Source organism: Rattus rattus, chromosome 6 (genome assembly GCF_011064425.1).
Source record: "Rattus rattus isolate New Zealand chromosome 6, Rrattus_CSIRO_v1, whole genome shotgun sequence".
Classification (NCBI taxonomy): domain Eukaryota; kingdom Metazoa; phylum Chordata; class Mammalia; order Rodentia; family Muridae; genus Rattus; species Rattus rattus.
Window position 1 is genome coordinate 3,198,438 of NC_046159.1, and position 21,754 is coordinate 3,220,191.

Genomic DNA, 21,754 nt, shown 5'->3' on the forward strand with positions numbered 1-21,754 from the left:
GTGCACAGCCACGACCCATTTTGATTGGCTGGTGCTTGTTTAGTACAGTGTTAAATATTGTGAACACTTCTGACTACAGCTGCCATTTCAGTTCTATCTCTGTCTACTGTGATGCTGTGAAATCAAAGGCATGGACTTTGTGTACTGTGTATTCACATCTCCAGAGCCAGAAAAAGTATCTGTAAATACATGGGGTCCTTATTTGCTAAAACGGACAGAATGTAAATAATCAAATTTTTTAAAAGATTACTTTCCTAATTGAAATATTTACTTTATGAAACTGTACTGCCCTATGCCAAAATCGTCGTTTCTTTTGACGAATGAAGTCGGCCATAGATTTGGTAAGTATACAGGCCAAGAGAAGAGGATTAAGTCATATCATGACTCTTTGTTTGGAATTGGGAGGGGAAATTCTACACTTGGGTATCAGACATATCTGTAACTGAACTGAGAGCCCTCAAACGTGTGACTCCGAGAGGCTATTTGACCTCTGTCTTTGCGTTTCTATTGCTGTGAAGAGACACCATGACCACAGCAACTCTTATAAGGCAAATATTTAAGTAGAGCTGACTTGCAGTTCAGAGGTTTAGTCCTTTATCATCGTGGCAGGAAGCATGACGGCGTGCAGGCAGACACGGTGCTGGAGAAGGAGCTGAGAGGTCTACATCTGGATCCACAGGCAGCAAGAAGAGACAGCCACTGGGCCTGGGTTGAGCTTCTGAGACCTGAAAGCCCACCCTTTAGTGACACACTTCCTCTAGCAAAGTCACACCTACTCCAATGAGGCCACACCTAATGCCATATTCTGTGGGCCTATGGGGGGCATTTTTATTCAAGCCCTGACATTCTATCCTCTGGGGCCCATAGGCTTGTAACCATAGCGTAACGCAGAGATGTATCCAGTCCAACTTCAACAGTCCCCACAGTCTATCAGTCTATCACAGTCTACCACAGGCTATCACAGTCTACCACAGGCTATCACAGTCTATCACAGTCTCAAACTCGTTTAAAAGTTCAAAGTCTCTTCTGAGACTCGGGAAATCTCTTAACTCTAATCCCCTATAATCAAAATGAAAAAAGCAGATCACATATTTCTCACATATAATGACACAGGACACACACACACACACACACACACACACACACACACACACACACACACACACCACACCACACCACACCAATTCCAAAAGAGAACATAGTAAGGAAATTCTGGACCAAAGCAAGATCAAAGCCTCCTGGGCAAACTCCAAACTCTGCGTCTCATATGTGATGTCAAAGCAGTTTTTAGATCTCCAACTCCTTCCAGCTTTAATGACTTGGACACACTTCTATCTCTCGAGCTGTTTCCACTCCCTGTTAGCAGCTCTCCTTGGCAGGTATCCGATGGTTTTGGCATCTCCAACATCTAGGGGGCTCCAAGGCAATCCAGGCTTCACCTTCCTGACTTCACACAATGGCCTCTCTGGGCCTCCATGCAGGGACATCCCTGACACATGCCTGGTCTCGGGAGCTTCCCTTAGCCGGGGAGGGAGAATCTTCCACCCCTTTCTTGTATCTTTCTTGTATCTTTGTATCTTTCTTGTATCTTGTTAGAGCCATGTGGCTGAAGCTGCCAAGCCCTGCTGCTTGCTGAGGCTGAAACCCGGCTGTTTTCAACAGTTTCCTTCAGCCTAAGCTTGGTTTTCTTGGATCTCATTTTCAGTGTTGTGATGTGACTATACTCATGGATTGTGATGTAAGATTGTGTGTTTAAAAGGACAGGATACAGTCTCCCTTAAACACCAGCTATTGACCCCTGGGAAGCTAGTTCAAGCTAGTAGTGGCCTTTTCTGTGAGAGACTATGCAGGGAAAGGAAGAGAGGAGCACATGCCTTGCAAGCTCTTGGCCACGCCATCATGAAGTCTTTGCAGAGGGCTCCATGCCTGCTGGGATGCATGGACTCTGAGCTGCAGAGACTCCTGTGCCCAGCATTACACAAGAGGGGCAAATGAAAGGCCTTTATCTGAGCAGAGTCTCACCTATCAACATAGGAACTATCTTGGGTTAGTCTGGAAGACATGTTATCCTAAAACTGGAAACTTCTTTCACCTGAGGCATCTCTCCTGCTGACGAACTGCAAAGAACAACTGGAAACTAAAGGCTGGAGGTCTGATGTCAAGGCAGGCCATGGTTCAGAGTTTTCTCTGACTGGGTGGACTGGTTAGAACTAGCAGATTCCAGGACACATGAAGGAACCCTAAACTGTAAAGATTACTTAGCCAGAAAAAAATGTTCCAAGTTAGAAATATTACCATTCTAGTACATAAAGATGTAGCATGAAGTTCATATTTGAAAGCTTGTTCAGTTAGCAGTCAACTGAATTATAAAGGATTAACTGTAGGTGAGAAAAAGAATTTCTTTAAATCTCCCCCTCTTCCTTTCCCCCTCCCTATGTCTGTCTGTCTGTCTGTCTCTTTCTCTCTCTCCTCCTCCTCCCTCTGCGTGTGCGTGTGTGTGTGTGTGTGTGTGTGCGTGTGCATGCATACATTTGTGTGTACCTAGGCATGTTTACTCATACGGCACTGTGGAAGCCAAATGTCAACACTAGATGGCTTCCTCTAACCCTTTTTACATGATGATGATGATGATGATGATGATGATGATGATGATGATGATGATGATGATGATGATTAGAGACAAGGTCTCTCACTAACCTGAACCTTGCCATTTTGGCTAGGCAGACTGGCCAGTGAGCTTCACGGATTTACCTGCTGCTTGCCTCTAAATTCTGTTGCCTACAGGAGGGAGCTATGGCTCCCGATGTCTATGTTCTGTGTGGGTGCTGGAGACCTGGACTCAGGGCCCTTATGCTTCCAGGGCAGGCACCTTATCCACTGGGCTGTCCCTCCAGCCTGAGTTTACTTTACGCCCACATGACGTCTTCTGTTACTTCTGTCTTATCAGTTCCCATGTAAAGGGACAAATCACGGTGAGTCCACAGACAGTAAGTGTGAGGTGCTTCTTTATGAAGGAACAGGGAGGTTCTACGGTGACCCCACTGGAACCTAACTAGGACACCTGTGACATAAGATCCCAGGCAAGACTGTGGTTCCTCCCCTCCTCTTCCAAGTCAGCAGTGTTTGCTTCGTGTTCCCTGCAGCTCCGTGTCCCCTACAAGCCCACTCTGCTGACGAGAGTCAACCGGCCGGCTGACACGATGTACACGGCTGGCTTCACACCTACTCATCAACGAACTCCACACAACTGGAGGGGACGGTCTTTCTCGGGACTCAATAAAGAAGCAACGAGACACTTGGGCTGCATAACAGAGTGTTCTCACTAGGAAATAGGTGTGAACCAAAGAGAAGCGCTTGCCATCCTGATGACTTCCTGACGCTCAACTCACCGAGGCCAGTCCTCACTCTGCCTCTGCTCTTCCTCCCCAATCCATTTCAGGGATGGATCTTTCTGACATTAAAAACACAGCAACCCAAATTCGATGCTTAGATAGTTCTCCGTGTCAGTATGCTACAAGCACATTTGTATGGGAAGAAAACTAATTTACTTAACCATATTCACAGTACCTGTAGCTATAGAATTTTAGAGTGAGACTTGGTTTGAAATGCTGACTTCTAAAATAATAATTTTATTATACTAAGTGTATGTTTGTGTGTGTGTGTGTGTGTGTGTGTGTGTTATACATGGATATGTGCACACTGTGTGGGTGTGCCTGTAGAGTCCAAAGTCAACAGATCCCTTTAAACTGGAGTTACAGGCAGTTGTGAACCACCTGAGGTGATCCTGGGAATCAAAGGACCTCTGAAGACCAGTAATCACTCTTAACGGCTAAGCAACCTCTCTGGTCCTGAACTGCTAACTTTAAGTGCACAGTGGTATAATATAATTCTGTTATGCAATAATTAAGTGGCATAAGAAAAAAAAGCTTTTCCCTTTCATTTTTTTTTTTTTAAGATAGGGTTTTTCTGTGCAGCCCTGGCTGTCCTAGAACTCACTCTGTAGACCAGGCTAGCCTTGAACTCACAGAGATCCACTTACCTCTGCCTCCCAAGTGCTGGGATCAGAGGCCTGCACCACCACTGCCACGGTCAAAATAATCTTTTAAAATCTTTAGATCGTCTATGGACACTGGTTTTATCTTTCCCTTAGTTTTCTTGCTTCAGTGTTGCTAAAGTCCTGTCTCACCGTTGAATACCCTATGAGCTCAGCATCCTTTCGTTCCCACTGATTCGGCGGCAGTGTTGGCTTCTTACTAACTTGAACCTGGGTTGGTACTTTGGCCTGTGTGGAAGAAAGAACAGCACACTGGGCTCTAAGGTGGGTCTGGTGACCGGTGGTGGATCACGGAGGATGCCATGCTGGGCAGTGGGGGTGGGGAGAGTGTCCCAACTGCTGACAGGAGATGAGGGGAGCATTCCAGGCCGTATCTGTCCAGGAGGAATTGACCTTCCCTCTGAGCGGTCGAAGATTATTAGGGTGTGTCTGAGGAGGGGCAAGCTCTCTGGCTTCTGTTTAAAGAAGACTGCCTTGGCTTTGTACTGAAAATAGTCTCAAAGAGCAGGAAGCAGGGAGACATTTGCCATTGCAGAGGAAGAGCTGCTGGCACAAGCTAGCAGCCAAGGAGGTGACAAGATGTGGTCTGGCTCTGCGTAGCGTCGGAAAGGAAAGCTGCAGAATCTTGTTGGTAGACTGAAGTGAAGTAGGAGAGAAAGAGACAAGACAAGATGATCCTAGGGACTGACTTCACACCCATATACATGCAGGCACATATACATGCACACACATGCACATACTTACACATACACATACACAATCACATGCACACACATGTATATACACACATGCACATGCACACTCACACACATGCACACACAAGCACACATACACATGCATGCACATACATGCATGCACACACACAAGCACACATACATGCATGCACACACATGCATGCACACACATGCACACTCACACAAGCACACAAACACACATGCATGCACACATACATGCACACTCACACAAGCACACAAACACACATACACATGCATGCACACATTCACACACATGTACACTCACACAAGCACACATACAGACACATGCACATGCATGCACACATGAGCACACACATGCACACTTATACACACACAAGCACATGCGCTCACATACATGCAGAGGCACTCACATGGTCACACATGTACATACAGAGGCAACATGTAACACGTTCACAAATTTCCTCAATCTATAAATAAAGCAACTGCTAATCAATTACATGAGAGGTTGACTGTTTACCCAATACCTTGCTAGGAAGGGGTCAGCCTCAACACCACGTTCAGCTCCATGAAACCACTCGAACTGTTCTCTGAACAATAGCACATTCGTCCACATGCCAATCTTGGAATTTTCATAAGCAAAGGTGTGGCATTTTGACTTTTGAGAAGTCACTGCTAATTTATCGATTTCATGTACTAGGGAGTATTTTGTAAACCTAATCCGGTATTCAACACTTGAGCACTTAATAGCAGCTGCAATTGAAAACTCCAGGTCCCAAGACACCCTGCAAATGTGCCAAAATGGAATGCTTTGGCCAAGAGCACAGACGTTTGCACTTTGAAATGTGGAGTATCCTCTGCCAAGACTGTGGCATTTAAAAACATACCCAGCGGGGCTGGCGATCACTTAGGGGTTTGAGGACCATGTCATTGTGGCTTCAAAGTTAGCCCGGCCCTCCTTATGTTTCTCTTTGGACACCTGGGAGACGTGTTTTTACCATCGCCTGAGATCTAATACTTAGTCAACACGGAGTATTTGCTTTGGCTGAAAAGTGGACATTTTGTGCTAGCTATCAACTCTAAAATATTACGCCCATATCAGATTCCCACTTTTTTTTAAACCAAAAGAAATCCTGGCCAGAATACTTTCCAAGGGGAATTGATGGTGTCTGCCAAAGGCGCTGTTGGCTCTCCGTCAAGCTGCTGAGTTTTAAAGACTCTAACCTTGATGACCACTGCTAGCTGGCAGAGACCCCCAAGAGATGAGGACGGCTTGACCCAAATCACACACTGGCCCCTCCTGGTCCTGCCCCTGGGCCCACTGTTATGTCTGTGTAAGGCATTCCGAATCTTGGAATCAGTCTTTCCAAAAGCCTGACCCTCAGTGGGCTGTCTGCTATTCTAGACTCCTCAGTACTTTTTTCTAAAAGCTGGCAGCACCCTTGGGTCCTGTCTGCTCTGACTTGCAAAGCACTCCAGCCTCAGTCTGTGACCTCCAGCTGCATTCAGATGCAGGAAATGAGCCATTCCTTCCTCCCACCAAATTAAACCTTTTAACTTGATTCTGAAACGTAATTGGCAAAGCTCACTCTACTGTAATAAAGCACTTTGTGAATCCGCCAGAGTTTAATACCACCAGACCACACTGAACTGGGTTCCAGCGGAAAGGGGAAGGACTTGGGAAGCAATTAGACTGTGTTTACTTGAACTTGAAGTTCTTGCCTCAATTTTATTTCTTCCATTGGCAAGGTGTACCAGCCTTGGGGGGGCGCAGGGTGACAGCTTCTGTGCTGCTGACAGGTGCAAGCAAGGGGTCTGCAGACTGAACCAGTCAGCAAGCTCAGCACTCTTGGCTTGCACACAGAGAGAGATTGCGTCCCAGAGGAGCTCAGCGGCCACGGCCACTTGGGTATTGCGATCACACTTCCTGTTGTCCCTAAAATCTAAGTGTCTGTTTGAAGGAAACCCCAGAGAATTAACAGTTTCAGAGTAGATGTTTTGAAGTTTTTGGTTTATTTGCTTGCTTCCTTATTTACTGGATCTGTAGTGGGCGTGTACTCCGGTTCATGCGCATCTACCTCGGGGTACCTCGGGGTCATGTGGCAGTTTCTGGGTACCTTTTTAAAAAGACATTCACTGAGTGAGCCGCATCTCCCTTGACTCCTCTCTCCTTAGTCTGGCTGCCCAGCGTGGATTTACCGCCCTAGACACTGAGTTGGGACAACACGTGAGAAGAATGACGTGGGAGGCGGCTGAGCCAATGATAGCGTAGAGAGCCAGGTGCAGAGGCTCTAACAAGCTGAGCCTTTGAATTCACATTAAAACACTGTTATTCTGGGTTACTCTTACTCAAACTGGTCCTAATATATAAAATACACCTCGGGGCTGGAGAGCTGGCTCAGAGGTTAAGAAGAAGACCTGGGTTCAGTTCCCAGAGCCCACACGGCAGCTGCAGGGGATCCGATGCCCTCCTATGGCCTTCTCAGCATGTGCCACGCGTGCACACAGACGGTCTTCTCAAACACGTAAGTAAAGAATAGAACCTTAAAAGAGATAGGTCTGCCAACATAAATGTCACATTTTCTTGAAGGCTATATTTCTAAAACCCAGGCTTGGCGATGTTCCCATTGTGAAATGGTTCCACGTGGCTCACAGAAATCTGTTTGGTGCCCTTGTCGAGCCGTAAGCGCCATGAGGCTTAGATGGCAACAGTCTCAGCGCTTTCCCCTCTTCTCGCTTTAACTGCGGGAGGCTCCGATACCACTGAACCACGTGCAGTCCGTGGAACTGTACTTTCTCCCGCTCTGCGTCTCTTGGCAGCAAGCTTTCTCTTTGCCCTCCTCCTTGGCTATCTCCCCACAGCCCTGACCCCGGACCTCTAATCTGTGTTGTGACCTTGACATGAACTCTCAAAGCACTTGCATGCACACATAGAATAAATGGATAAATATTTTCTAAAAATTAGCATACCTCTACGACTTGTCAACACCCCTGGGATCTAATTACTTGTTTTTATCAAGCACTATGGTCCTGGGCAGTTAGTTGTTGGTGGTTTTTAACTTAATTATTCCCTGTTAGGTTTTCCTGAGCCTGGAAGACCAGCAGTTCTTCTAAGGTATGTGTTTGGGTCCAAATACTGAGGAGAAAAACCATATGAAAGAGTCGATCCATTAGACGGGAAGTGTGGTGTATTAAATCTAATTACTCATTAAACCAAACATGGAATGTTCAGAAACAAAGCTAAGTCTGTTGCTAGAACAGCAGCTGGCACTGTGTTCAGGCCCCTCTCCCATCTGGGACTAATGTGGAGGTTTGCAGGGTGGGTAAGATGGGAGATGCAAGTGAACGGAGATGACTATTATTTACACCTTAACTAAGATAATCCAGTGTAAACTTTGGGCACACACGAACCTCCCAAGTCCTGGACCCCTGAAGACATTAGAGGTTACGCTGTGTCTCACATGTAATCCTGACCATATGTGTTTGCAGCCTACATTCAGAAGAAGCCATCACTCTCTTCGGGTTAAAGCATTTGCACAGACAGCAAGCCACTGTGAAAAGCAAGGAAATAACCTTTCAAAATAGGGCTCCCCCTGGAGCAAAGGAGGGGTGAGCTAGAGATGGGCTTTGAGGGCCTTAAGCACATGTGCCCCTAGTCTTACCAGAGACACGTAGTCTGCTCTGTCCTTTGCTCATCTGACAATACCCATGTGACCTGCATATTCCTGTTCATATACTATTTATGCTTGCCTTGCTGTTTCCTTCACTCAAACATGTAATTATACCTGCATGTTATACATGCAATTACACACTCCTGTTTATACACCGTTACCTCCTCACAGTTTAAAAGGCATGGACATAAATATTAGTAAGCAAATGTCAAATGCTCTAATAGAGAAATGGACAAAAAAAAAACAGAATTGAATGCTCATTAGATGTTTAAAAATAAGTTCAATGCCACTAGTAATTTGCAAGTGCAAATTTAAAGCACAGTGATGTGCTATTTAAAAACCACCTCATGTGCTCAAAGAGTTTGTCAGTATCCAGTGTCCATCAAGCTGTGGAGAAACAGAAACTCGTGTGCATCTAGACACCAAGCGAGATATAAAAGCACTGGGATTGTGTAGTTGAACTACAAATATGCCACACACATGGATGGACAATCTACAACCCAGACACAAGTCCAGGGTTCACACACAGTCACATTATTGTCACCATACTCTGGAAAGGACCTAAGAGCTGATCACCGATGAAAGAATGAAATCTTCAGTGTGTACAGCAGTCAGAAACCAATCAACGGCAGTTGCAGACTCCTGGATCGACCAATGTTTCCCACAAGCTAAGGAAAATAAGCCCGGGATACCAGGAGAGAGGATGCCGCATGGAGAGTTAGAAGTGCGATGTGTACATCAACACACAGACGGGCTCACGCCTAGGTGCTCAGCCTAGGTTTGTACACAGTGGGAAAGTGCAAAGAATCCAGGGATCGGATGGATACAAAGTCTCAGAGGAGGGCTGAGGCTGCCCATCTGCAGAACGGAATTGACACGTGGAGACATCAACACATTGCTGATGTTTGGTTCTACTTCCGGGCAGAACAGTAGCTATAATAAAAGTTATTCATTCTATTTTAAAGCCACAGATACATCTTTGATTAGTTATATATTTCATTTTGCATTTTTAAAAATGTAAATATAATTTGGTGCTAAGAAGATATGCTAGTAAGACACCCTGTCTCAAAAGATAAAACAAAGACTCAGCATACTCCAGGTGATGGTGCCTGCAGGATGACAGCCGAGGTTGTCTAGTTGTCCCCTGGCTTCCACATGCAACTGCACACGCCTGCACATGGGTCCACGTGCTCACACCCCACTCCCACTCCCCACCCCCAAACACACAGACAGACAGAGAAAGAAGGAAGGAAAGAATGACAGGAGGAAGAAAATTAGTTGATTATTGTCTTGATACCCCAGATATCTGCCAAGTTTCCAGGAAGAATTGATGAGCTTTTCCAACGTCCTTATGGTAGGAATAACCCCCCCCCCCACCTGCTAGTCCTAGACCAGGCTCGAGAGTGTGTACACACAACAGTTGCTTGTCCGTTTGCAAACACTCCACAACCTCCTACTCTGGGGTCTCCTGACTGGAAAAGTATCACATGCAAGTTTGAGCCTGCAGTAACCACCTCCTGTATGCCAGGTCAAATACAGATTAAACCCAGGAGAGCCTCCAATTCCTCCCATAAAACAAAAGGAATGCGTTTGATACAATGATGCCAGTTTATGAGAAAAGAAAATCAATACTTAATTTTCAGTTTTCTTGTTTCCCTTTTGCTGAAAACCAGTTAACTCTTTTCTTAATGGTCTGTCAGATCTTAACCCCTACTTTGTATATTTTAGATAATAAAATGCCAGGAGATTAATTCTTTCTGCCCACCCCACTCTGTAGGTAGATTTTGCCTTGTTTAATATGTTCGGAAAATTGGGAAGGTTCCAGAACATGCGAGTTTAATATCGGAGGACTGGGAAGGCTCAGGCGTACAGTCACCGGTCTCATGACTGAGCAGCCAGCAGAAGCTCCTCGGCTGCTCGTCTTTGCCTCTTGGGGTTCCTTTGTCTAAGAGTAAGGACCCCTCCTTCTTGCAGACTGTTCAGTCCAGACCATAATAACCTTCCCTTCTCTTAGGATGACACGAGAGACTAAGGTTCTTTTTAATTCCTCCAGTGCTGATATGGCGGTGAGTCGTGCCTCTGCCTGCCAACCGCACGCCCTCCCATCCCCCCCCCCCGCGCCTTCCCCAACCCTCTGGTCCTCCCATCCTCACATTCTTGGATGGACGTGCTCCTCTTGCTTTCACTTTTCCTTCTTTAAGATTTATTGATTTTTCTACTTTTAGCTCTCTCCCTCCCGCCTCTTTGTGCATGTGTGTGCGGGCGTGTGAGAGTGTGTGCGCTCGCTCGCTCGCTCGCTCGCTCGCTTGCTTGCACATGCAGCATGAATGGAAGCCAGACAGGGTGTTAGGCCCCTTGAAGCTGAAGTTTCTCTGACTGGAGTTTGTCCCTCCTCTGAGCCTCTGAGCCTGTGGTCTTAAGTGTGACAGCACTCCTTGGAGTCAAGCTCTCTCTGGGCAGGATTGGGGTGCAGATAGCTGTGATCTTAGGTGTGTAAGTACTCCTGGGAGACTAGCTCTCTCCAGGCGAGATCAGGGTGTGGATAGTTGTGGCACAGGGTTAACTCCGGGGGGCGCAGATGGAAACCTGAAGTTTGTCTTTTGAATCAGATATTAAAAGTTCTTTATGAAAATGGTCAGACATTAATGTGCCTAATTTCCTGAACTCACGGTCAATATGGAGGAGGATACACCATTTGTACACTAATATTAAATAACTTTTAAAACCGGATTAATAGGCATTTTATAGTTATTATTTATTTGTGTTCATTGTGTATGTGGAAGCCAGTAGACAACCTCAGGCGCTGTTCTTCAGCACTGCCTACTGCTTTGTTGACCCAGGAACACCTGGCCCAGTAGGCTAGGCCAGCTTTCCAGTGAGCCTTTTCTCCTTGCTAGGATTTTAAGAGCATTGTCGTGGGTTGGACACGCTTGACCCAGGGAGTGAAACCATTAGGGGTTTGACCTTGTTGGAGGAAGTGTGTCACTGTGGGCGTGGACTTTGAGAACATCTTCTTAGCAACTTGTAAGGCAGAGCTTCTTCTGGCTGCCTCCAATCAAGATGCAGAACTCTCAGCTTCTTCTCCAATACCATGCCCGCCTAGTTGCTGCCATACTCCTGCCTTGATGATAATGGACTGAACCTCTGAACCTGTAAAGTAGCCCCAATTAAATGCTGTCCTTTGTAAGAGTTGCTTTGGTCATGGTGTGTCTTCAGAGCAATAGAAACTAAGATAAACATCGCAGAATGCCTAGTTCTCCATGTACGTTCCAGGGAACCTAACTCCGGTCCTCATTCTTGCAAGGCCAAGAATTTCTTTGCCACATGAGCCTTTCCCTGGCTCAGCACATATATTTTGCTCTTTAAAGTAGGGAGGCTGTCCTGGCTAGTTTTATGTCAACTTGACACAAGCAAAAGAAGAAGAAACCTCAATCCAGAAAATGCCTCCATAAGTAGAAAACAGGCAAGCCTGTAGGGTATTTACTTAATTAGTGATTTTGGGAGAGGGCCCCGTTGTGGGTAGGGGCATCCCTGGGCTGTTGGTCTTGGGTTCCGTAAGAAAGCAAGCCATGGAAAGCAAGATAGTAAGCAGCACCTCTCCAGGGCCTCTGCCTCTGCTTCTGCCTCCAGGATCCTGCCCTGTGTGAGTTCCTGTCCTGACTTTCTTTGATGATGGACATAGATGTGGAAGTGTAAGTCAGATAAGCCCTTTCCTCCCAAGCTGCTTTGGTCATGGTGTTTCATCATGGCAATAGTGACCCTGCCTGGGACAGAGGCCCGTTCCTTTGTTGTGGTGTCTGAGATGAAGATGGGAAAATGTTCCTCAAAGGTGATGTACATGGAGTCTGGGGAGATTACCCAGTTGGTGAAAAGTGCTTGCTATGTAAGCATGGAGGTCTGGATCCAAGATGATTGGCAGCATTTGCCTGTCATTGCAGTTTTGAGGCAGGTAGGATATATGTACGTACGTGTGTGTGTGTGTGTGTGTGTGTGTGTGTGTGTATGTAAGTATAAATGTATATATATGTATGTATATATGTGTGTATGTGTGTATATGTATGTATATATATGGGTTATGTATGCATATGTGTATGTGTATATATATGTGTGTATATATGTATATGTATATATTGTAAAATGCAGTAACACTTTGACAGGATAGACTTCAAGTCAAGGAAAGCACAGCTCTGTGAACAGCATCTGTGCAGAAGAGCAGAGGCTGAGTCTGCTGCCTCACCTACTGGGAAGAGCTATGCAAGTAAACACAAAGAACTGTGTAGCCCAAGACGGCGCAGGGGAGTAATCCTGGGAATGGTCCTGCGGAGGCGTCCTGTGTAGACAGTCTCTTCTGGTAAGAGACCTGCCATGGGAGAGTGCTCCTGCCCACTTTGTGTGGTCATTTCCCCCCCCCTTAAATTTGTCCAAGTAATGTTTCTTATAGCTTCTATTTCTTTGTTCAAATTCTACCTCTCTTGGCCACATGGAGTGGAACAAAAGCAGCCATGGTCCCTGGGACAGCCACCCAAGCATTGATGTCATCTGTCCCTTTTCTGTTCTCGTTGTGGTTTAAATATCATTTTCTTTAAGCAACCATTCATCACATGATATGGTGACCAGGGTTCCTTCCTTCCATGAAGTCCCCAGCTTCTTAAGTCTGTATGACTTCATCCTCATCCAGTGACACTCTCCATTGGCCACAACTTTGAGAAGACCTTGTGCTGTAGAACAGCCAGTTACCACTGACTCTAGACACTGAAGGACAAGAAGGGTGAGGCCGCCTTCGTTTGCACTTATCTTAGCGGGCTACACAGAACCACTGATGGAAGACATCCTTCCAGCTGTGGCAGGTTACGAGCAGAGGGGAGAGAGAGCCATGAAGGGCAGGGGATCTCACAGAGTGGCCCAGGGAAAGGGGCGATGCACAGCAGGTTAGAGTGCTGGGAGATGAACGAGGGCTCGGAGGGGGCAGAGGCAGGTGCCACCGGCTTGGCCTCTCGTTAGCTGGAGCAGAGGAGGAAGCCCCGGATGTGTCAAGTCTGCACAGCTCGACTCCAGGAAGAGCCTGGTTGGGTTTGGTCATGAGAGGTTTGATGTGACAGCCGGGACTCACACTCAAAAAAATCAGAAAATCATTCATTCTAACTGGCGCAGTTTGGGGGTCTAGGGCCTCAAAGTAACATCTTTATGGAAAGGAGGGATCTCTAGGAAAGCTCTGAGTGCAGAACCAGCATTAGCTGGAAAAGCCGAGAAGAGCGCTATTCGAGGTCGGGGAGGGGAAGGATGGGTGGGGGGCGCTCATGTTTATCACTAGATGCTGAGATGTCACACACAGTGCACAGCCAAGAAAACATACCACTGAAGGGTGATTTTCTCTGACTAAGATAAGACTCACAGGATAAAGGAAGATGTTTGATGTCTGATGGTTGGAAGCCTTCTGGTTTCATTTTGATTTTTAGACTGGAATGATGTGAGCAAATGTCTGTGAGGAAACAGTGGAGGAGGAGGAGGAGGAGGAGAAGCAGGGAGAGGAGGGATGAGGATGAGGGAGGGGGGGATGAGGATGAGGGGAGGGAGGGGAGGGGATGAGGGGGAGAGGGAGGGAGGATGAGGGGGGGGGAGGGATGAGGATGAGGGAGAGGAGGGGGATGAGGGGATGAGGAGGGGAGGGGGAGGGATGAGGGATGAGGGAGGGAGGGATGAGGGATGAGGGGAGGGAGGGATGAGGATGAGGGAGGAGGGATGAGGATGGGGAGGGGGGAGGGGAGGAGGATGAGGGAGGGGGAGGGGATGAGGATGAGGGGGGAGGGGATGAGGGATGAGGGGAGGGGGGAGGGATGAGGATGAGGGAGGGAGGGATGAGGGATGAGGGAGAGGGGAGGGATGAGGGATGGGGAGGGAAGGATGGGGATGAGGGGAGGGAGGGATGAGGGATGAGGATGAGGGGAGGGAGGGATGGGGATGAGGGAGGGGAGGGATGAGGATGGGGAGGGGGGAGGGATGGGGGATGAGGGAGGGAGGGATGAGGGGAGAGGGAGGGGAGGGAGGGAGGATGGGGATGAGGGGAGGAGGGAGGGATGAGGGATGGGATGAGGGAGGGAGGGATGAGGGAGGAGGGAGGGATGAGGGAGGGAGGGGAGGGATGAGGGGGGAGGAGGGATGAGGGAGGGAGGGGAGGGAAGGATGAGGGAGGGATGAGGGGAGGGGAGGGATGAGGATGAGGGAGGGGAGGGATGAGGATGAGGGAGGGGAGGGATGAGGATGAGGGAGAGGAGGGATGAGGATGAGGGAGGGGAGGGATGAGGATGAGGGAGGGGAGGGATGAGGATGAGGGAGGGGAGGGATGAGGATGAGGGAGGGGAGGGATGAGGATGAGGGGAGGAGAAGGATGAGGATGAGGGAGGGAGCGAGGGAGGGGAGGGGATGAGGGATGGGGAGGGGGGAGGGATGAGGGAGGGGGGGAGGGATGAGGATGAGGGAGAGGGAGGGAGGGATGAGGGGGAGAGGAGGGGAGGGATGAGGATGAGGGGAGGGGAGAGGAGGGAGGGGAGGATGAGGGAGGGGGGGGAGGATGAGGGGAGGGGAGGGATGAGGGATGAGGGAGAGGAGGGATGGAGGGATGGGGAGGGGGAGGATGGGATGAGGGGGGGGAGGGATGAGGGAGGGGGAGGGAGGGATGAGGATGAGGGAGGGAGGGGGGATGAGGATGAGGGAGGGAGGGATGAGGATGAGGGAATCTGTCTACACGGAATGTTTGACTATGGAGGTGGGTTCACGTAGCCTATAGTCTTACTTTACATTTTAAAAATTGGTTACCATTCTCTCTCTCTCTCTCTCTCTCTCTCTCTCTCTCTCTCTCTCTCTGTCTCTCTCTGTGTGTGTGTGTGTGTATGTGTGTGTGTGTTAGGAGTTGGGGGAGTGTGGTGTAATTTAAGAGGAAACATCTACTGGTAAACATGTTTTCCCCTTTAAACACCAAACCCAGTGAGCGGGAGAGCTATAGGTTAAGCAGTTACACCACTGAGGCTCTGATAAAATCGTGTCTACTCAGGCTCTCTGTGTGTTCACTGATGCAGATCTAAGAACAGAGCTAAGAACAGCACCGGAGCTGCTGATGCGGAGACAGCAAATTACAAGTTTTCAGAGACTGAAAAGCTTTTTGTTAAAACACGAATAAGGGGCTTGAATCTAACTTCATCCTCTTCTTAAGTTAGCCAGGTTTGAGGATTCTGGTAAGAACTCTGGGGTTCCTAACACACACATATGCACGCACGCACATGAGCACACACACACACACACGCACATACACACACACACATACACACACACATACACACACATACACACAGATACACACACAGATATACACACACACACACACACCACAGAGATACACACACACACACAACCCAGACAGACACAGATCTTGCACACACACACACACATACACACACACACACACACACAACCCAGACAGATGCACACACACATGGATGCAGAGGCACAGAGACAGAGACAGACACAGAGACAGACATACTTTCTCCCTCCCTCCCTCCCTCCCTACCTCCCTCTCTCCCTCTCTCCCTCCCCCCTCCTCCCGGATCCTTCCTTTGTTAGAGGTACTGAGTACTCTCCCATAACTGTTGGTCTGTGTTATGGATTTCATACTATGGGATTTGGAAAATCTTTGCTCCTTTCTTCCAGAATTTTTTAATGTGATACCTGCCTAGCCAAGTACTCATGACCTAGCTCAAGCAAGTCCATGTTCAGGAAGTCTTTGGAGAACCAGTCAGAACAAAGGACTCTCCCATCCTCCATGTTACTTCAGTACAACATGCTTACTGCACGCCTGTCTGCGGCAGTGTCTGGCATACTCGGGAGCTCTGTAACGGGTCTTCTTGGCTAATGAATTAGACATTCAAGAAACTCTCTATACATAGGAAACGGAAAAGGAGCCAAGGGCTGGAATAAACTTCTATTGCTTTTAATGTACTGTACATATACTATACAGAGAATAGCATATGGATTGATACATTGTATACATAAGATGCCTAATCGATAGACTCTGTGAATGTTGATCTATCTGGTCAAAGAGAATTTGAATAGAGATTAAAGAAATGAGGTGATTCTGGATCATCTGGTTCGATGAAGTGATCACACGTTCACGCGAGGAGGTGGAGGGAGAACGGCAGAAGATGGAGGGATATCCGGAAAAGCTAGAGTTTCACCAGACACCCGAGGAGTGAACAACTGATAGGGAAGAAGGAGCCTAGAGAATTTCCTTCACCTGTGACCGTGCCCTGGGAACTTACAGCCCCAGCAGATTGAGGTGCCCAGGGAGGCCACTGGGCAAGGAGTGTGTAAATACAGAGAGCAGTTTTATGTTTGGAAAGGTTTCGCTACTGCAGCACCCAGGCCAGCTAAACAAGTTAAGTCCCTGGAGGCTTCAAGACCTGAGCAGGGATGGTTTCTCCCAGGCTCCTGTCCTTGGCAGGAAAACCTGGCCTTTTCCTGTCTCTGTCTGTGCCCTCCTCTCCTCTTCCTACAAGTCCTCTGTCACACTGTGTTAAGGTCCACACCGATGACTTCATCTTAAAGCTGATCACCGCCGTGAAGACCCTGTGTCTGTAGTCGAGTCCTGAGGAACTGAGGATTTGGAATTCGACGTGAGGATTAGGAGGTGGGATCCACGTTGGCTTGCAGAGTTCTCTGTCTCACACAGAGTTCTCCAGAGGAAGTGAGCCAATTACAAGAAGGGAATTTACTGGACTGGCTTACGCGATGGGGGCCAGTAACCCAGTGATGGATGTCTGCGGGCTGGATAGGAAAAAAGCAGGTACCCAGCCCAGAGCAGAAACCTCGGCTGGAGACCTAGACGCCCCTGGTACTGAGCCTACCTTGAAGGGCTGAGGCTGCAGTTGGAAGCAGGCCAGATCAGCCGAGTCACTCAGAAAACAGAGGGGCTTGCAGACTTACTGCTGCCCCTCCACAGCCTCTCAACACCTGTGCCACGAACCCATTAAAAGGGCCATTTTACCCCCAGGTGGGTCTCTCCCCCAGGTGCTGCCCCATGACATCCATCCTTTCTGGAAAGAATCCCAAGGAACAAGTGCATTCCTCAGGTCGGATCTCTCTGTGTGCTCATGTTGACAACAGCTAGGACCAGCCTTTCCATCAGGCACAGAGGGAGGGGGGCAACTTAAAACAAGTGCCTTAGGTCTCAGAAAAAGCCTCGCTCCCCGGATGTGGGCATGTGCCATCAGGGCAGAGAGGGAGCCCGAGGTCACTGGGGACAGTGTACTGACCATGGTCGGTGGTGTGATTCTGTCAAACCCGTGAGCACAACACCTGGGTGTATAAATAGGACAGAGAGGAGCTTGTGAGTTGGTCAGCTGTTACTGTCGGGAGTCATTGAGAGCGCCCTTCAGTTCCGGATTCTAAGCCGACAAAGGCTGAGAAGACCCTGGACAAGGTCAGAGGGGAGAAAGCCTTGTAGAATTACGGGCTTCTCAGCTATTTGAAAATGAGCACTCTGTGATCTCTCAGCCTAGGGGGAAGCCAAGAACCTCCCCCAAAACATCCACGTGAACGAGAGTGATCAGAGATCCTGCTGTCTGTAAGTTAGAGATGTAAGAGAAACCATTTCTTAACGCTAGTGACTTAGGAAAATATTTCACAACAATGTGAGTTTTTAAAAACTGAAGTTACTAGGGTGGACTTTAAATATAAGGTAAATTTTACTTCAAATGATTTTTAACATGAACAACCTCAAGTTAGCAACGTATGGAGTGCAATCAATTATTTGTTTAGTCAAGAAATCAGAAACTTTAAAACATTTATTTACTCTCTCTCTCCTCTCCTCTCTCTCTCTTCCCTCTTCTGTTTCTCTCCTCTCCTCTTCTTCTTCTCCTCCTCCTCTTCTTCCTCTCTCTCTTTCTCTCTTCCCTCCCCCTCTCCTCTCCTCTCTCTCCTGCCTTCTCTCTCTCTCTCTCTCTCTCTCTCTCTCTCTTCCTCTCTCTCTCTCTCTCTCTCTCTCTGTCACTTGTACCTCAGAGCACACGTGGAGGCCAGCAGACAACTTTCCGGACTGGATCCTCTGCTTCCCTGTGTGGTTTCCAAGGCTTTGTGGCAAGCGACTTAACCTGTTGAACCATCTCACAGCCCCTCAGCAGGTATTACTTCTTAAGTGCTGTCAACCATACATTAGGCACTTCTAGCCGATGTCTAACACAGTCCCTCTCCTCAGGAAGTTTACTTTACTAGGGGAGAGAGACCACAGGCACATGTGCACACACACATGTGCACTCACACACAGTGTGAAATGGCAACAACTTGTATGCAGTAAATGCATGAATCAGGAAAGGGGAAAATGGGACTGGTCCACTAATTAAGTCCGAGCTCTCGGTAGAGGCCTCCAGGACATACCCGAGCAGTGACCCGGGAGATGCGTACTGACAGGTAACCTTCATCTGCCCAGATTTGAACTCAGCTCTGCTTCATTCCATGCTCACAACCTATACTGGGGGAAACTGAGGCCCAAAGAGGTTAAGTGGCTTGCACAGGAGCCGGTTGGGCTTTGCTTCCTCCCACTATTAATATTCACTTCAATAATTCGAGTGAGGGCTCTGTTGGGCACAGATATGCTGCTTATTCATGTTCAATAAGGCGTACAGGGAAATAGGTGCATTTAGCAGAACTCTGAGTTACTCTGCCTTCATGATACCTGCCTGGGTACACATGATACACAAACCGGGCATTTAGCTGGCATGAGCCGACCTCAGAAGGCAGGTGTCCGCGGAGCAGAGGTGTCCGCGGAGCAGACTAGAAGCATGTGAGATCTCGTGGAGAGTAGACAGTCTGGCTGCTGCTAGAAGGAACAGCATGCGGCCCGCACAGTTACATGCACGATGACCCACAGCCACGGGTGTGACCACTGTCCCTGTGTGAAAGGTTCGCACGGCAGTGTCCACACTTAACTCCTGTCCCTCCACAGTCAGCACTTTCAGGTTCCGCCTCGGGTTTTACCTCTTCAGACTGTTTTTACCACAAATGTAAATGCTGCACGCAGCACTCTCTGCTTGGCCCTCTGGGACTGCGTATGTGCCAATGACTGTAGGAATTCTCCCAAGTAGGACATTTTGATTGACTTCAACCAAGCCTGCCTATTAGAGGCACCAGGGGAGCAGTTAACAGCTCCAAGTCCCAGGCTGAGCCCTTGGAGATCTTGACCAAATGGGTCTTGATTGAGTGCAGGCATCAGTGTTCACTGGATTGATAGCTTCCCTGGAGACCTGCTACATGGCTGTGGTGGGAACCTATGGCAAGGGCGAAGAGAAGCCAAACAGGCAGACGAGGAGTTCTGCACTCTCAACACCATGGACGATGCCTGCAATATCTCGGCTTCAAGATCCCCTAACATACACACTAGTCTTTGGGTGGGCACACCTTCAAGTTCCCTGTGACAGTGCTAAGACCTCAGGGAAGGTCAGCACCAGAGCATCCAGGCCTGGGTGGAAAAGTAATACAGGCATCCAGGAGGCCAGGTTTGAAAGGGAAGCCAAGGGTCTGCTCTGTAACGCGTAAAGTCATTTGATCTTTAAGGCCACGCCAACTGCCTCAGTGGTGCATGTGTGGCCTACATAAATGTCAAGGTCTGACTTAGTGCGGTGTTGTGGGGTGTGGCTGTCACGTCCTTGAATTCCCATCATTCGTGATTACCCACTCAACAACTACACAAGATTTGGCTGACCTATCTCTTCCCTCATGGGTGGGAGTGGGGGTTTGCCAGGCTCTGTCCCTCTCTGAGGATGTGGGAGTGGTCTACAGTGGCTTGGAGAGTGCACTTTTCCAGTGACCAAAGGCTCGTGAGCTCCCACGCACCTGTAAGTAACTAAGGAAGCTTGCTGCTTCCCCAAGCCAGCTCTGAGTGGAATCACTTCTTTGGTTTGTTGGCGCCCCATCTGGGGCGGAGCAGACATTTGTTCACACGGCCCAGGGGAAGTTCTCACAATGACTAGAAAGCACAAAGGCGGACGACAAACATGAAGAAGGCAATAATTCTGTCTCGCAGCAGCCACAAACTTGAAACCCAGGGATCACTCAGTGAAGGAGGGGATCCACCAACCAATCAACTTCAGCATCACAGAGTGATTTGCCCCAAAATAGAACACAGGTTTGTGATTGGCCAACAGTCTGCTCTGCCCACCAGTGAGCCTTCAGGTCTGCACCCTCCACAACTCCACACAGTGTTTACTCATCCAGTAATGTGATGTAATACAGCACGGCACGGCACAGCATGGCACAACACAGCAGGTCTGAAGATGTCTGTGGGGAAGTGCCTGATGCGTGGTCATGAGGACCTGAGTTCAGATCACCAGCACCCACATAAAATCCAGCACAGAAGAGTACACCTGTAACCCCATCGCCAGGGTGATGGTGGGAGAGGGGGAACCTGGGTTTGCTGGTCAGCCTAGCCTAACAGGTTAGCTTAGGTTTAGTGAGAGACCCTGTCTCAAACTGCAGAGTGATAGAGAAAAAACACTGACATCGGCTTACAGCCGTCAAACATGAACACACCCCTGCACATAAACTGCCGATAAGAATACATTTGTTTATATCTATCTGTCTCTGCACTTATACAGGCATTTCTAGGAAGAGACCAAGAGGAAGAGTTGTTGGGCTGAGAACAGTGGATCAGCACACACACATGCACGCACACACAAGTGCACACACTCACACATACTCACACACACAAGTGCACACACTCACACACATACATACACATACAAGTGCACACACACATACATGCACACACATACACACACAAGTACATACACAAGTGCACACACACATACTCACATACACAAGTGCATACACACACACACACACACCTTTTCAAGTTAGCCACACACTGTATAATGAGAGGGATAAATTCTGAGTATCGTTTCACTGGGCAATTTTGTCCTTGTGTGAACATCGTCCAGTATGCTTGCACAAACCTAGACGACACAGGACAGATGCTGGGCATGGCCTCTTGGTGTAACTGGGAACTGCACACTTGTAAGATGACCAGGATACCGGTATAGTGTGGCAGTCTGGCTCACAGCAATAGCCTTAATACGAGGAACACCTGAAAGAATGAGAGAAACTGCACCCCAGGGGGAAAGGGGGCACTGCTAACACAGCCCCATGGCACCACTGCCATGCACACAGCTGTCTAGAACCAAAGTCTCATTTGTGACCCTTGACAATGAAACACAAGGGTAGACCTGAGGGGCAGGTGACCAGTCGGACTTAACATATGGGAGCGCCAAATAAAG